An 18,768-nucleotide genomic window follows, 5' to 3' on the forward strand; every position below is an offset into this window, starting at 1 on the left:
AGGCTTATTTTGGGAAAGTAAAGCTACGCTACACGGTGTGAAAGGACCACAAAAAAACAAAAACATATTCAACAGCCTACGGTCGATGCTGTGGTTGGAGCTTGGATTATAACAGACCGAATGGCCCGTAACATATGCAACCGTGGGGAAGGGGGGGGGGGGGGGGAGATGGGGGAGATGGGGGGAATTGGGCGACACAAAGCAAAACTGAAACAAATTCTATAGCAAAGCTCCAAAAACGCCGGAATAATGCATCGTACGTGAGTGTGTGCGCTTGTATCTCTTATTGTACTTTTGTCCATCCGGGTACCTTCCAAACCCATTCTGAACGATAGGGGTAGCATGCTTTTAAACGTGTACTTCAAAATGTTTTAGCCGCCCGGAAGGCTCACTAAAAAGTGCCACCATGTATGTACATTATCAGACAGTAAGCTTTGTTGCAGAGGCCGATTTTCCATCCAATGTTTGTCCGCTGAGGCGAATGATTTTTCCAAACCTCCGCGTTGCAGGGGAAGGTCCCGTTCGTGAAAATGCATTCGATAGGCGGATTATCGTTGGCATGGAATTTAACAAATGCATGAGCATAAAAAAGCTCGTGCACGGATGCAAAAGGCTGCTCCGTCTCGTTTGGAATGCTTGCAATGGCGTGGTAGCAAACGTGGCAAAAGGAAAGCTAGGAAAACGGAAAACAGAGGCATGCCGGTATAAAGCCGATCGAAACATCACTTTAAATGTGACTTATTAAACTCCCGTTGACATGTTTCGTACCGGGAGCTGTTCACAAATGTTCGACTGTGTTTGTTGAAAGGCTAAGCTGCCGTTATATCAACAGCTGCATCAGGCATTGAAGTGTGCTGCCCTCGGTCTAATTCATTCTTAATGTATAAAGATTGCATACATTCAGGCGCATTCGTGCCCATATACTGTCGTTCTTTATTCATTTATTCATAATCTATATTTACAAAGAAAGTGTACAAAATGCTTCTTTCTGCCGCACTCTACTCATGCTCATTCAACAAGAAACATAACCTCGCATCGCCGACGATCATGTAAACCGTGACGAGGACGAGGCCCAATACGATACAGCAACAGATCAATAACGTCAATGAGACAGAAGACAACCAAAAAAAAAAACAATCCATCAACCACCTTTGAAGCAGAAGCTCCAAACATCGTAATTCTAAAACCGGTTGAACGTATCCAACATTCTAACCCCTTCTGGAAGACATCAATTTTGGCCACCTTTTTCTGATCATAGTAAAAAGCTCATACAAAACCTGGTCGAAAACTTTGTTTTTTTGCCACTTCCGATACGATCCTTTTGTGCCCATCCTTACAGCTTTTCGTATTCAGCCAAATGAATGACCACCGTACGGACCGTACACAGTATAGTGTGGTGTTCCATCAGCTAAATCAGCGTACACGTTATCGATCGGTCCACACGTATCCTGTACGATGCGATGGTTCGAACGTTTCGTTTCCGGTTTCGTACACTCGGTGCGACTTTGTTGCACCGGATGAAGGATGAGCATTGTGTTCTGGGGGTTGCAAGCCCACTGGCCTATGCGGTGGGACCATAAAGGTGTGAATATTTGCAAACGCTAGCCGCCCTGCCATGCCGTAGGCTGTTTTTGTGTGTTATCGGGAAAGTCATGCATTTTCCAGCTCATCGAATGGATGACGTGGCGAGATGTGTTTGCTTTTTAAACCATAAAGTTAACATAGGGTGTGACGTTTTAGTGTATTTTTTTTTTGTTTAATTTTTTCTACTTTTACAAAAATCTATAATCCAGCGAAAGAGTTCAGTAAATTTCTTTGTTCAAAATGGCTGTTTTCGAATTTTTCTCCAGCTCTTCGTGAGCTTCTGCATGACAAATGGGCTAGCTGTGGTGTGGCGCACTAGAATAATTGATCAATTTCCTTTCAACCATGAATCATTGGAAACTCCTTTGGATACATTGCTGTGCGTGTATCTGTACCTTTTCCGCCCCATGCCCAGTGGGTTCTATCTAAATTGAAATCTAAATTGAACTAACTGGTACGCCAGCAGATTAGTGTCAACGACTTTTATGAAATGTGATTAGTTTCACCTCTTCCGTGTGACCTGATTTCGTTGTTCAATGTATTTTATATTTTTTTATTTCCGTTTTTGACGTATTTTTGCTACAGAGTTTTTCCTGCTTTTACATTTTTTAAAAGTATACTATCACTATTTTCGAGAGCCATTTTTTATACATAGAGTTTTGGGTGCGTATTTCACTATTTTTAACTCATACTACTACGGAACATAAAGGAAGCCTGTACGTTCTCAACGCATGAGGAGTTGATTGCATAGTTTCAGGCGCTTACAGCATACACGATACTGAGTGCTAATAAACCTTATCATTTTTAACAACATTTTTTATTATTTAATGGCAAAAACATTTTCCTTTTTAAAAGAAAAATGTTTTTTTTTTAATATTTCCTACTTTTATACTTTTATTTCTTATTTGAAAGTGATCAAGATGAATACATTTAACGTTTTTAATATCGTTTCTCCACAATGCGTTTTACTATATTATCAAGGATTTCGAACATTCCACTCTCAACTATATTGACTACATTTTTATCCGCCTTTGTCCACTTTTGTCAGCAAAATACCGAGCAAGTAATCCTGGCCAGCTACGGATTATCCGACAAGAACAGCTAAACCGAGCTCTTTTTGTCTTCCTAACCAACCAACCCAAAAGGCTAATGTTTTGCGATGTTTCCTTTCTTATGTTGGCCGCTGTGGTTGTGGCGAATCATTGCTTCGCGAAAATCGTGAAAGCGAACATTGCTTTTGGTCAGAACACGATGAAGGCGGAACAAACTTCTTCGATACTATTGCAGATTGGTCTGACTATCGATTTTCAATCGAGAAAAACGTCTTCAGAATGGCAATTGCTCGTTCCCTTATAATGTAGCATGGGTTTCGCATTTTTATCTTCTTTTCCCAGATATTCTTCTTGAAATCTGAATCGATTAGGAAAAATGGTGCTCCACTACCGATGCTTTCCCTTGCAGAAAAATCATAAAGAAGCTACCACGTGTTTGCCGACACAAAAGTTCTAGTTTAAACCGGCAGACCTACATATCTGTTTTTTTTTTTTTTTGCGTGTTATCCCTTGAATAAATATTTGCACTCTGCACAATTTCCCGAACATTTTCCTTTTCTTCGAATGGAAATAAACAAAACGATGTTTCGAAGCGCCCTGATAAGTGGAAGAAAAACTTTCCCGACACGGCAACCAACACAAGAGAACCTAAAACAGCTACGATAGAATTCTCCCGCTTGTTTCTTTTTGCGTACCGTGACTGAAAATTTCGCAATTTCACACGTTGCACAAATGTTGCACAAAATTTCAAAATTATGTTACCCCTTTCGGGTGTGTTTTTCCCCCACTTTTACCACTTTTTGCCTAGCCGAAAATGATTCACCGGTCACGAACGACAAACGACTACCAGCATTCTCGAATGAAACCCTATTTTATTATTTTTGTTTGCCAATTTTCTGCCCTCACGTGCCTCCGAAAAAAAAGGATTTAATTTGTCTTGTGTGTGTTTGCGTCGGGGATTTTTTTTTTGGTTCTATGTGTATATCAACTGTTCAACGTCTTTTATTGTTGCGAACAATATCCAAACCCTAACGATGGTTAGGAGTTGTCGGTTGTTTCGTGGATGAAATTATCTTTTGCGAAACTAGTTAAACCTGGGTGAGGAATGGAAACCATGCTGCACAATTCTTTACGAGTGTAGCAAATAAAAAACACATCACAAACCACCTTTTGCTCGACCTGTGTGTGTGTCTGTTTGCCTGAACGTAAAAGCTAATGTCGAAATAAAAACACACAGTGCACGGAAAATTAAATTCGTTGTACCTATACCTCCAAGTTGTCGCAAAAGAAGGAAAAAACATATCATGAAAAATCATAAGCAAAAAGTCACGTTAAACATATTTCAACTTTATGCCAGGTCTCTGGTCGGCATGTGTGTTCATGTTTGGCAACTTTTTTTTCGGTTTCTTTTTTTTCGTTTCCTTTCTATTGGAGATTCTAGCGATCGTTCCCTTGCACCAGCAAAATACGCCAAATGCTGCTGTTACCACCCCCGTTTGAAGTTATATTATTGTCCTAGCCTAGCGTCAAACGGTTCACGGTATAATCACGTGCACATATTTCCCCGTCCAAAAAGGGTAACGCGCTGTGCTCGTGCAGCATAACTTTTTTCGATTCCATTCCACCCGTGGCCTATCGTGTGGGAGGAGTTGCAACTTTGAGTATGCTTTTGTTTCATGCCTTTATCCTTTCATACCTTTTCCGGCGTTGTTTTATTTTCTTGTACAACCTAGTTTGATTTTTTTTGTATACCATACAAATAGGAAAATAGAATAGTGTGGGATGATATTTTTATGTTCTGCTTCGGACACTTCCGCAAAAATGGGTAATATGGTGATGGAATAAAAGTTTGATTTACACCCAACCGACTGTACATAACGCGCGTGGGCGGAAAACATTTCACAGGGAAAATCAACCAACAGCAGCAAAAAAAAAGAAATTTAAAATGAATTAAAAAATATTCTTGTTTCTTTACATCTTTTTGTGCCTTTGGAACGAAATAAAAATGGTTGAATGTTATTTATTTTTTACTTTTTAAATTATTTTTATTTTAACTACTTCAGTTTCTACTCTTCCAAAACTCACAAAATATGGAGACTGTGGAAAATATGTTTTATTACTTTTTTTCGTGTCGCCAACCAAAATTATTGATATTAAGTGTGACGCCATTGGGGTATAAATAATATAACTGATGATGATTGACATCATGGTGAAATATGGAACGTTTTTGTGTTCCTAGTACTCGGCACGGGGTGTGAGGGTTTTTTTTCTCTTGTTTTTTTTACAAACGAAATATCCTTTTGAGAGCTGTTGAAGTATGGTTGCATTCGGGTTGGCATTTGTGAAGTGGTTTTCCCTTTTGTGCATGTGCGTATGTGGCAGCAAAATGCACTCGACCAAACTCTAGACGACTAATTGCTACAGTTGGAGAGAGTGTGTGTACGTAAAGGACATCTCTCGGTGCAAACGAATCACAGCATGTTCCCTGGGCGAACAGGGCGGACGGGTGAAACCACTGATGTTATGTTCCTTTTGAATTGTTTCATTAATGTACTTGAATTTTTGACGCATTTTAATTTCAGTTTATAATCGTACTTGACGTGATTGCTTCACGAGTGTGGCTAACATGGTTTTCTGTTGTTTTTTTTTACTCATATGAGCTACATAAGTTTGAATAATTTATGTAGTTGGAACAAATATATTTAACAAAAACACTTCTCTATTCACTGTCACCTGTCCAATAGACACTTTTATCGTGCAACGATGGCAATACTTCAGACTTCATTAGCAACTGTTGTCAGTAATGTTCACTTCATGACACCAGCAGCACTCCAAAAGTCAGCTCCTTTTTTCCCCGCAACGGAAGCGAGCTTTCATTTCATTTCCGACTAAAATTTCACCACAATCGTCATTCCTTTTTGGGGGCCGAGGGAGGAGAGCGGGAAAAGGAAGCAAAACAGGACAACTGGAACTGGGATGTCAAACACTCCTGACCCGAAGCGTCACCACTGTCACTGGATCTCATCTCGGAATCTGCTCCCATTGCAGCAAGCTTTTCATCAAGGTACTCTACCCATTATTGGGAATGGGGCGGGTAGTCTTTTTGCCATCCAATATCCGTCGGTGTGGAATTGTGTCGCCTTTCGACTGACTAATGGGAAACGACGATAGGTCGATAGGTCGCTGGGCAATCAGAGACTATCAATTGATTTCAATTTAAATTCGATTTCCTCATTTATTGAGCAACCCGGAGGGCATTAAACAGCATCGGATGAAGGAGCCGAAGGACCACAGCAACTGATATCGGTTGCCAATTTGCTGACACCACCAAGCCTTCTGGTGCGTCCTTCTGAGTTCCTTGGTGTGATTAGGATGCTGTGACTCATGTCTTGGTACAATCAGCCGTTTTTGGAGTATCGGAGGGTTTTTAGTTAAGATGCGCTCCTTACAGCCTGATGACAGCCGACGATGAAGTTTCAAAAGGAAATCGTGGTAATTGGTATTTTCTTGACCTTGGTCGCTTGGTTTTCGGTAGCATTTGAAGGGATCTTTCGTACAATTTATGTAGAAGTATATCTTACGAAGAGAACCGAGAACGTACTGAAATCGTAATTCGATTTTCATTTTGTACAGAACACCCTCGCTAATTTTCACATGATTTCGATTGCTCGGTCACATGGCAGATTCTGACGAGAATTGTACCTTTCACAGTACATTCCACTTTATCATAAGAAGGGGAATGTCTTCAAGATAACTCTCCATCTCCACTCTTCATACTAAAGAATACGTATCCCTCTACGTTATAGTATAGATACCTCTGCCATCATTTATTCTAACCCACAACCCTCTTAAAATCCTTACCATAAAACTCCTCCACGTTGGTTGGAAGGTTTTTACGCCGTAAGGCAAAAGTTTCGACACGCAACAAAACCATCGTTTTTGCATTGCGCGAGTAATTTTCGGTCCCCCGTTTTCCGTAAGAAGCAATTCAAGATCAAAAGTTAACACTGCAAAGCGATTGCTTCGTTTGATAGCATTTCACTTCATTTTTCGGGGGGGGGGTTGAGAAGATTTGGCACTTACACGGATGTATTCCATTTTTATGTACGAACAAGTCAGCATGAACTTTCATTCCATCCAGATCCGCCAGTGCAGTGTGTGCAGTTGAAACGGAGGGACTTTTAATTTACTTAAATTCTTCATCTCAAGTCTATTTGATGTCTGTCTGTCGACAGAAGCTACACCACCGTCAAGCGAGTTCCAGTTCAACTGTTGAGACGTGTGAAGGGATGAACTTAACGTGTATAGCTCCTTGTGAAGAAACACATGCACGATTTTGTTTGTGTTGCTTCTTACATTTTGTCTGTCGTTCTTAAATTTTCTCACCCATACGAATTTCACCCTTCAAGCGCTGATGCGCTATCCCTTGGACCGATTCAATATTTGCACAAGCTATTTGTAATTCGAAATTGCCAAACTCAAGTGGATCCGATCGAAATTTCATTCCCGTCCCAGCGCCGGCTGCTTGAGTTTTTGGAGAATGTTTTTCTAAAGCTTAAATAAGGGACGACTTTCGTCAAGAATGGTACACCCAGACATGGTTGAAATATTCATTCCCTTCAAACACGGAAGAAATGGTTCCCGGAAAAGCAGAAGGCAGTTCTGCAAAATGTCTGTATCAAACACCGGTCTCGCCCACAGAATCTTCCAACAATTCGTTCACCTCAAATCCTACCGCACCCGGCGGGGATGAACCAAGGTAACCACAACAAAAAACCACAAAACGGTAAGCAACGAACCTACTACTACCCATGAAACACACACTTCACGCTAGATTATCCTTCTGCCTTTTTGTCTGAGTGTGGCCAGCGAAACGGGATGGTTTCCGCTTTTTTATCCGACCAGTGTTTGACACTCCTTTCCTTTCGGGCAAAGGTGCAACTATGTTACAGCAAGTGAGCAACTCTTCGGTTTGTGGTTTAGGTTCGTACACAAGCAAAGGCAAAGGGAGAAATGAGGATGGTAAGGGCGAATGCTTCCGGAATCCTGCAGACACACTCGTTTATTGACTCATCGAAATAACAGTCCGACAAGATGCATCTGCATCTGAATTGCAAAATGCAAATGATTCACGTAGGATGAAGAATTCTACAGAAGCTGTTCTACTGTACGTACAATGGACATGGACAGGTTTAATTCGCTTATTGTATGGAAACATATTTGCATTAAAACGTTTCCTAACACACACGCCGTGCCTTATAGATGATAAGGAAAGTGAGATATAATGTGCTTTATTGTACGTTCATGGTTTATTCAATTTCCGTTTAAGCTTTAACTAAAATTCTTATCTTTTGTCTAGATTCGATTAGATGATTAAATGAGAGATAACATTTGCACAATATTGGATTGTAATTTTTTATTGTAAAAATCTCAACAAACGTCTCCATTCACATTGAGCGGCTAAAAACTCCAAAAGCAACATGTTGTCTTTGTTGCAAGCTTCAACAAAAAAGGGAACATTTCATTTCAACCTAAATATCCCCCCACTTTATACATTATTGTTATCACTACTCAACGGATTCAATTACCGTCCATTTTAATTGCTCCATCACTCTTAATTAGGCCCTGAGGCGGAACGACCTTCACCTTTTGCATGCCCTGTACCAGTGTTCTCGCCGACGACGACTAGCCGGATCAAACCGAAATCAACCCCAGCATCTAACCCAAAACAAAGCACATTGCTCTCGGCGACGGCAAGTTAGGTTGTAATCAATCATTTTATTTTGAAAAGCCGCCTCGAACCACCCAACATTCTGGGAACCATGCTCGATAACGAGTATCGTCTCAGTTTCGTCCATTTTCGGGAAATAAAAGGCAGATTTCGGGGAGTCTTTTAAAAGACCAATGGTTGACATTGGAACTTTGAAAACATGTGATTAACGCATTGGAAGTGTTTGCTACGAAGTCGCTTTGTGTCCAAACGTAAGAGCATCGATGCTTTTTTGACTTGTGACGATGGAAGTCATTGCGTTGAGTCATGCCGTAAGAATCTCTGGGCACTTACACAAACGCGTTTCGTGAATGCCATAACACGATGAAGTTAGTGTAACCCGGTACACGGAAAAGGACAGTATCAAATTCGAACCTTCCCATATATTGAATTACCGTGTGTTGCAAGTGTCTCTGGTGAAAATTGTACAAAGTCTATCCGATACCGAGCGTGTGGCATTAACTTGCGCTTTTTAGGGTGGGTTTCTTGGTAAACGCACTGTCATGTGTGGTCTGTAACTTCGTAACTCATCAGTTTTGGGTTATACAACAGTTGCTAAAATGTCACACAAGGCGTTGGTAAATGCGGATTGATAAATAGCTCAGCTCAAGTATCTTTTTGGTGTACACTGCAGAATAGCCACATCGTCGTACATCGATGATACCCGCTATACCGTTAAGTGCTCATTCATCCATAGCAGCAAATCGGATAGCTTTTTGGCTCAATTTTCGATAAATGGCTGTACCAAACGCACAAGTTACAGGTGAAATCGATAGGACTCCGGAGCGGATTAGTTTCCCAAACAAGTCCGATTTGTACGTTTAAATAAAGATATCATCTTTTTTCAAACATTTAAAACGAAAGCATAAAAATTGCTTTAGCCGTTGATTTTTTTTGAAAAAGTTATTTGTCCTGAAATCGATGATCCGAAATTTAAGTGCTTTTTTTAATCTACTGCAACTGCTTGACACTGCTTATTAGTATTCGATTTCCAGCGATATTCATCATATGCAAATAATTTACTCCTTACTTTCTCCAGTTGCAACATATAGTCAAACAAACTTTATCCTCCAGTAACATGCAACTTTGTGTTTTCCAACAAAAAAAAACATACTCCATCGGATGATTATTTATCGATTCCGCTGGACATCATGCCGTAGGGAACACTTTGTTGTTCCCCATTTTTTTGTTTTACTTTCCACGCATAAATTATCATCTCCATTCTGTGGCAACTAACAGCATCCTGGTGTAGGTATGGAATACCGCTTAGTAGAGCTGGCGTTGCGAATGGTACTCAAAACATTGGACACCACACGCGGCCATCAATATCGAGCTGCCAGTTCCACCCTCCAACACAGTGCACAAAACCCGATGCACCACCGCTGTACGTACGGAGGGCTACCAACGTTGTAAACAATTTCAGCATAATTAATTTCCGAATAACTTTCCACACACAAAGCCTTCGTACGAACATTTTTTCCGTTGCGTCAGGCCATGGTGTGCGGATGCAAAGTTTTAAGGTGTCGTGGTATCGAGCTGCAGCATTCATTTCTAGCACCCGCATGTTGTCCCCTTGGTGCGCCGAAAACCACAACATACGGCTCATATGTGTTCTTCCCCCCTGGAAAAGGGAACGTTTCACGCCCACCGACTGTGTGCGACGGAGCTAAACAAAACATAAAAACCACGGAAAAGCGTGCGTGAATAAGTAATGCGATCGAATGTTTATGTCGGGTTGCGGTAATCAGGATGGTCCGAGACCTGAGAACCAGTGGAAAATGATGATCAAATTTAGTCTCGTTTGTATATAATCGGGCAATCGAGCGCACATAAACTATTCTTATGCTGAAAGGTTTATCGAGGAAGATGTGGTGAAACGAATTATGTTATTTCGATAGGGTCTTAAATTTAATTTGGATGTTGAAATTTATATGTACTTTTATTTGTATAATTACGAAATGAGTTGCTTTGTTTATTATAGAATTTATGTGTTGATATAAGTACCTTTATTAATTTATTTGTAGGATTATTTGTTGGTATTGAGGTTAAAACTTTGGTTTTAATTTAATTTGTTAATCGTTTAATTAAAACATCAATTCCACAAGATTTCATTTATTGATTCCATTAATTCTACCTTATATCACTACTAAATTATTCCATCACGTGTGAAGGACTAGTGATGGGTACATCCTCAATTTTGCCCGAGTCGGATTAATCCGGCTTCGAGACATTCCGGAGTTAACTCTGAAGTAACTCTGGGACTATTAACGACCGGGCGGAAGGGGAGAGTGAGGGGGAGGATGCTGTGTCGCTCACTAACCGAAGTTAAATCCGAAGTTAAATCCGATTCAGCTCCGGAATAATCCGGTATCAGCTCCGGAGTAATTCGGAGTCAATTACGGACTACTCCAGAATAAATTCCAGATTTTTCCCGGAGTTCAATCTAATTTTTATACGTCGGAGTCATGTGTGGATTCATGAATCCACACCGGAGTTCCGACCACTATGAAGAACTATTCGTAAAATCTCACACACTTGTGAACGAATAAATTATAAAATTGCCACAACCAGCTACGGATATACTAACCACATATCTATCTCCTGCCCGAACCGTGTTTCATGTCCTGAAATTTACCGTGTATATTTTTCCCATTGCACTAGTTAGTATGCATACCGTGTTCACAGTCAGCTCAGTTGCAAGTCTTTTCTACGCAAAGTAGCATTGCGTGTAATTACTCCCCAGGGAGCACTAGAATCGGCACAACACTCCAACGCTGTACTCATCACGACGGCCCACATCCACCGGTGTATGTATGCGATTTTCATTATCGTATTGCTGTTGAAATTTGTAACCACGAACCTCACATACCACGACCAGTGTATTTTTGATGCCAATAAAACCGCCAACCAAATGGTGACTGAAGTTTCTCTTACTGCCTCCCGTGAGCGAAGGCTTAACCTCACTTTGTCCGAACGGGTTTAAAAGCTGAACCAAGTGTGGCAACATGTTCGACTAATGATTGCATACATTCGGCTTTCAGGGGTTTTGAATGTACACCCCACGAGGTCCAGAGACGTGGTCATTTATGTCCGGATTTAAAATTCGAACACTCTGCGCTTATGCGGGACAGCTACACAAGAGGATCTTAATATTCAATTCGGTGGATACGGGCCCATCGAAAAACAAAAACGACCAAAAAACACAAGGATTTGTAACCATCGAAACCCTTCAACCAATTACGTGACACTGAACGTTTCCTGTGTGTTTTTTTTTGAGCCTAAAAGGATTGTAAGAGACATTTTTGAAATGAACAGCTTCCAAAATTGACACACTGTCAAGGGATTAAACTGAACACGCAAAACCATTTTGATGGAAATAAAAACATTCAACAATGAACGACAGCATATCTTTAAGACAACAATTTTGATCCTCTCCGCCGAGTGTGCGCCTTCTGCTCAAAACCTCAAGAAAACATTGCCATAAAAATAAAATCCCTGAAACCTCGATCAATCTGTACCACAACACGGTGACGCGCTCGGCCTTTTTCTGGTTGGAGAACTCGAACATCTGCTCACCGGTTTTTTTCTGTTATTGCTCCGATTTCTGTCCTTATTTCTTCTTTTCTTCCTACGCATCGTCTTCGTACACGACCGGTCCTGCCGGTTACAGCTTCCACACACAAAAAAACTGCTGCTCTGCGTTACGGTTTCGATACGAAATGATGAGTCTTTGCTTTTTCCTTACCCCTCTACTTCACTTCTTCACGTATTGAACAGTTGGCTCCATACTACGGTATTGTGTATTTGGAGCTCACCTTCACGCTCGTGCATCCTTTCGAAGGGATTCTGCAATCGAGAAGAGGGAATGAATCTGGTTGAAAATCAGGTTGCTCCCTGATGCACAGCAATTTCGGTCAGCAGCCGGCACTCACAGCCACTACGGGATGATTTTTTTTCTCCTCCTCTCCATGCGGGCCGCTTTTACTGTTTAGCTGTTTCATTTCATGCTTGGTCAGGTCGATTACCTGCCACCAAAATGCCCGCTGGTACGAGATGCACACGCTGCTGCGGACGGTTTTCCGATAAACCAGGAAAAAACAGAGACACGAAAAAAGAGGACCGTCTGCAAAAACATAAATTCACCCGTACGGGGCTCATGGCGAAGGAACAGCAAAACACAACGGATGCACACCGAAAAAGGGCACAGCACACAGCAAATGATCTGCTTCGAGTACCGGGCACCCTTAATGTTTGCAACGGTCAAGTCAATCGCGGCAAATAAGGCTTCCAAATGCTACCAAACACAACATGGTAGCAACAGCAACAAAAAAATGCATTTCTGCACCATGCCATCTTCAAGCCTTTGGTTAAAAATTTGCCGCAACTTGTACGAATCTGCCTGTGGACCAAACACTACTGACGGACGACCGTCATTCTAATTGGTACCTTCGGGTGCGCGAACATTGCCGGTATCCAATATCATCGATGGCCAGGTGTGTGTGTATGCGAGTGTATTTCGGTGAACCGACCGCTTCATCGTTTGCTGGACGAAGGATAGTGGTTTGAAGTTGTACGCTTTACCCTAAAGCAACAGGGAGCCTTTGCCAAACTGTCGAACGATGGGCTACCATCGGCAATGTTTGGAGAATCGGAACGAAACTATCAAAACGATCACGTTACAAGCATGCAAAGCCTAATCCCTTAATGGGACGCACTTCATCGTACCAGCCAACTACGAGCCTAGAGCCACCGGCAGATGGTGAATGTTTATGTTAGAAGCGTCGTTTGAGGAGGTCAACCCAGGTAGCAAACCTGTGATTGAAAGGTGTTTTCTGAAACGCAACAGATGGGAAGCGTGCAAAGATATATATTGCGCATTTTTAAGCGAGATTCTTTTAAGGTTGGAATAAATCCTATTCCATACTAACGATGTCCAGTTTGAAGATTTACCAAGGTTTTTGTTGGTTATGGAATTTTGATTTACACGTAGCACCTAAAGTTGCTATCTTAGTTTTAATGAGCTAGACACCACAATCAGTCTGAAATCTATTTCTTTTTTCTTCGCAAAGAAACAAACTTTCCTAAATGCCCTAAGTTTACTGATGCCACTGATGCCCACAAATCCTACCTTTATCTATAACGATCAATCGATCCAAAACTGGTGACTCATCACGTAACAGACGTAACTCCATGAAGGAAACGACATCACTTCCTGCACTGGACTGGGTCCTTACCAAAACTTTAGCGAGAAATAAGTCCTCCAGAAGATTCCCTAATTTAGCGAATCCTCCTCCCTCTCTGGTGGTTTCTGCACCATGGTTTAGCTTCTGTCAGCTTTTCCCCATCGTTTGTACGCTACTTCCTGCCGCTGAGGGCAAACAAAAGTTTCTCATCCATTTTACTGGGCGAACTTCTGCAGTAATCAACCAGACATAAAACCGTGTAAGACTCGTACCCGTTTGCTCCGTTGCGCATACATTACGGCTCCGTTTGTTCGCCTCGTTACCATAGGATCGTCATTCTTCCGAAAGGCGATTCCTTTTGCCGAAACCTCAAACTTCTCGCATTATATTCCCGATTGCAGGAACGATTGAATCCGTTCGGGTGCACCAAATGGATGAAGTTCCATCATCAGACACCACCCGGACCGGACACGATTCTTCGTCGGAACTGCCTTGTGTGATTTCGATGGCATGATATTCCTTATGCTTTTCCTTACGAACCGTCTCACCTGTCCATGCTCGCTCGTACATAATACCAGCTTACTCTTCGTTGCTCGGAGGATCACTTTCATAGCCGCTCGGCTGGAACGCATTTTCATTATGTGCTTTCTTCCTTGCGTGCTTCTGACACTACGCCATCCTCAGCGTATCGTTGCACGCAATTTATATCATGCTTTATGCGATTCAGGATGTAATCCCTGTTTGTTGGATTAAGATTGTAGTTTTTTTTAGCCGTAGGAGTGATGCATTAACGAACAACTACAAGCAAAATCCCCTCTACAGAATATGCTCCTGCAGGACCAAACAGATTTAAGGGGTAAAGAATGTTGATCCCCTGCACGTGTGTCTCACCGTGCGATGGGATGGTTTCTTATCAATTTTTTTGACAGCCTGCAATGGTGCAAATTGATTCCGGTCAAAAATATGGTAGGAGGAAATAGAACGAAAAAACCCTCAGAAATACTGTTGGAGGGTTTGATATTTGTATCTTAACCACGCTACCGAACTGCCGGCAGCTGCTTATCGATTGATAAAATGTTATATTCCTTTCCTCTACGAACAATCGGCACGAACGGCATCCCCTTCGGCACGTGTTCCCTGTTTGTTCGTTCGCCTAAAGACTTTTAAAGTAATTACTTCTTGCCACCGGATGGTCGCTACGGAAGTGTAATTCTAGGCACCGAATTTTTTGTTCTTCTCCATCGATTTGTTGATTGCCGCCTGCCTACTAGTAGTTATGCTGGCGAACAAATACCGCAAGAGTGAACCAATTGTGTGGCGTAATAAAAATCGGGACCATTCTTACGATTTGACCTCGATTTTTGCTTATCATCTGGCTATTTTCTAGGTTAGCATCTCGTCCATCGGCTACGGTTCAATTATTCATCCAGTCAGGAAGGAAACCCGGTCAGAGACGGGTAGAGCATCCGAGTACCTAATCCGTTTAGGGACTAACATAACTATCGACCATGTGACAATCGTTCGCCGATCGCTGGTGACGATTGTTTGCCATCAATGACCCAGAGGAAATGAATAATTTATAACTCCCATTACGCATGCTTCCGTGGCATGGGGTTCGTTCGATGTTTAGCCAGTTTAGACGCTTCATCTAGGTGACCTTCTTTCTAGGAAGACTTCCTGGGTAATAAGCAAAAGAAAATACCCAAACTTTTCGGAGTTCAGAACAAGATCTTTAGTTGAGGTTACCTTTCACAATAAATACAACGGTAGAAATTCTCGCAAAAGCCAAAAGGAAGTTTATTGTTTGTCACATGGCACCAAATCTAAATAGAAGTTCCCCTATTTCGAGTATGACAAATTTCGAATCTAGGACCCTTGTGTTTCACATTTCCAAGGTTCATATTACACCCAAAACAACCGAGTTTAGTCTAGTGCCCGAAATGTTAAAAATTAATAAATGATGGCACCCTCGACCTGCATTTGTCATCACCCTGAAACACTTGGTACCTAATATTTCTGGATGCGTTCATTGTTCTACGCTTGCACACACGCGAAGTCACTCTACACCTCCTAGAGGACACTTTGCCCGAGCCAAACAGCAGGACTTAAAACCATTTATCTGTACCCCGTTGATGATTCCTGCTTCCCTCGTCTCTGCAGGTCGTTTTCATAGGACTCTGGACCTCCAACCGTGTGTCACATTCGTTCTATTTTTAGTCTTATCCAGGGTTCTGTTAGTTAAAACGCGAAACCCCAGGAAAAAAAATGTGTTCCGGGGCGTGAATATCCGTGAATGACTAACTAATGATGGTAATGAATGAGTTGTCACAGTTGGTTGTTGGTTAAGGGGAATTCTCGTCACTACTCGGCGTAAGGACAACAACCCTGGCGACGATCGGAAAACGTTACTGTATGAGGCCGTACATTACACGTCTGTTTGGCATGCGAGTGGTGCCATTTCAATGGATTATTTGATTACTGTGCTATGGCAATTTGATTGTTGGACTAGAAAATGGCGTTTACGTGTTCGCGTAACCACTTTTAATTGGCAGCAATTGATTGATATGGTTGGATATAATTTGCTGACTGTATGTACATAAACGTTCACCATGATAACCATATAACATTATGCAATCATTGCATAAAACTGCAGCATTTAAATGTATTTTGACATTTTTTTGTACTTACAAACTTATCCTGCATTTTAATAAAACTCTAATTATATTAAATAATCAAAATTAAATTGTGAATTTAACTTTTCTAGCGGAGTAACATATGTTTTACAAATAAAATTTTATTTATTAGCAATTGTCAATAATTTTGGGGTGTATTTATGTTAAGAAACACCCGGCTTTTCAACTTCTTGACAAACGACAAGTACATCAAAAAATTGGTTAAATCGTTTACATATTTAAATTAGACGGATCTTCCATAAACGAATTATATTGTGTCTAATCCAAAAGCATTAATTTCTCTCAACCGCAACACACAATAGGATCAAGCGGAATAATCAGTATCCTTGGAAAATAATCTTTTATTTCTGAGAAACTTACGTACGTAATAGCATTAAAACAGGGTAAGCTACAAAGCATATTTATAACTTTCAAATACCTCGGGTATAGCAGCGATAAAACAATCAACCCAAATTTGTTGTTCGGGTCAGTTTTTCATGCTGTATGCATGAACCTTACCTTACCTTATTTTAACCTTTCCCGCATGTTGCTTTTCTACGCCTGGGTTCACACAGCTAAATATCAGAAAAGAAGCAACGATGCGAAAGATAGGACCTTCTCATCCAAGATGCAGATTCTTGGTGAAAAAGTTTTAAATTATCTCCATCATACATCCAATCGATATCTTTCGTGGCTGGTTATACGGCAAAACACTTTACAAAAACATAAACATTACATTAGTGCGTAAGTAATTTGGCAAATATTGTTCTAGGTCTTTAGGTGAAGATTGCACAAGCTTAGCAATATTTAATATGAACAAAAGCTTGTAAGGTTGTTGTTTTTAAACGGAACATCATAAACCTTAGGCACTAAATTATTCCGTCTTGTCATTAAAACCCTAAATGAGCCTCGAGGGAATGAGTCTCGTTGAAATGGACTATGTTAAATTTTATGTTCCTTACCGGATGCTTAATATCTGCCTTGGGTAAGCAAATTTGATGATTTTTTGTAATAAAAAAATACTCGTTAAAAAAACACGGTTTGAAGAAAATTCAAATGCATCATTCTAGCATCGTTTGCGAAACCTTTTGAGTTGTGCCTTTCTTTAACATAATATTAAAAAAAAACCATTTTTCCTTTTTTTCAGATTTTTGTCCAATACGTCCGGTTGAAGAACCATCCAAGATAAAGGTATGTAATTTTTTTCTTCAATTTTTTAAATCACCCTTAAATGCAGCTATTTTAAATATAAAAATATCACAAACATTTTTAGTTCCCCTCTCAAAGTGATAGTCAATTATACTTTTAAAACGGAACATGTTATCAAAGTATATTAATATTTCAAAAAGTAAAAACATTTCCTTATCAAGAGCATATCTTCTTCCGAGTAAGAACACCCGTTGCTTAACACACCCGTTCGATGTGACCACTTGAAGCTAACGAATCTATTACCCAAAAAACCCCCATCCCAAATGCCATTATGCTCTTCACACGGAAAACATGCATAATGACCACCGAATCGTAAGTGGTTCGTAAAGAAATATTGTTATTGCATCATTTGCGTCCTGGTATTTGCCACTTCGACCGAAGCGGAACGGTTCGGTGTAAGCATATACCGAACATTAGTAGCATACGTGTCCACTTGAACGTTCCTTCTGTGCATTGACGGTGTTTCATCGTCCGCTTGGAAGGAGTGCACCCGGGTTTGCACCAAACCAACAAGTGAATATCGAATTTATGCTTCATTCGCATCGTTTTGGTCTTCAGCGTGGCTGTCCTCATTGGTGAAACAATTGAGACCGAGATTTCCTATTGTACTATATGAATATGAGCGTCTCTCTTGTAAGAATGATTTTCATAGACAATTGCTCAATCACAACAAATGTTTAATTAAAGGTGACAAATTGCTTAAGGTAGCCTTACTATAGAGGTTTTATGAAACATAATAATCCTTCATACATACTTCAAGATAGTACATACTAATTAACTATTGCCAAAATTACTTAAACTAAAAAAATATAATATAATCGCAAGTTAACGGCTCAATAACAATCAATCAATGAAATAATATTCTAATTGTCTATCTCTCTCTTCGCTCTCTTGGCTTACTGGCTTACTCTCGGATCGGTCCGATTCCGCCGCCAGTTGGAGTGGGAGTCGGAATGACTCCGGCATAAGTGAGCGGGGAAGGGGAGGGCGTTGGTTCGACTCCTGTTGAATCTGGTCGAGTCCAATCAACTCCGATCTAGTCCGATCGAGTTCGGACTCATCCGGAATCGATCGAACCCATTCGAATTCATCCGGACTCGATCGAACTCAACGTCGACTGGACTCGACCGAACACGCCGCAGCCAATTTTGATTTTTAATCGGAGTCGGAATGAATTTTTCATACAAGGAGTTGGAGTCGGATTCAATTTTTCATACAAGGAGCCGGACTGGATCCACGATTCCACTCCGGATTACACATCAGTATTGTCCGGATGGGATTTGATACCCGGTCCTGTC

At 40.9% G+C, this 18,768-nt stretch overlaps 1 protein-coding gene across 2 annotated transcripts in view; it reads left to right on the forward strand.

The window, feature by feature from the left end:
- Nucleotides 1-18,768, forward strand: part of LOC125760992 (protein tincar) — a 97,603-nt gene that overhangs the window by 5,328 nt on the left and 73,507 nt on the right. For both annotated transcript variants that reach the window (XM_049421704.1, XM_049421705.1), the window contains exon 3: nt 17,409-17,452. The gene's annotated coding sequence lies outside the window, so the exon portion shown is untranslated. The remainder of the gene's footprint in view (nt 1-17,408; nt 17,453-18,768) is intronic.

This window comes from Anopheles funestus, chromosome 2RL (genome assembly GCF_943734845.2).
Source record: "Anopheles funestus chromosome 2RL, idAnoFuneDA-416_04, whole genome shotgun sequence".
NCBI classification, from domain to species: domain Eukaryota; kingdom Metazoa; phylum Arthropoda; class Insecta; order Diptera; family Culicidae; genus Anopheles; species Anopheles funestus.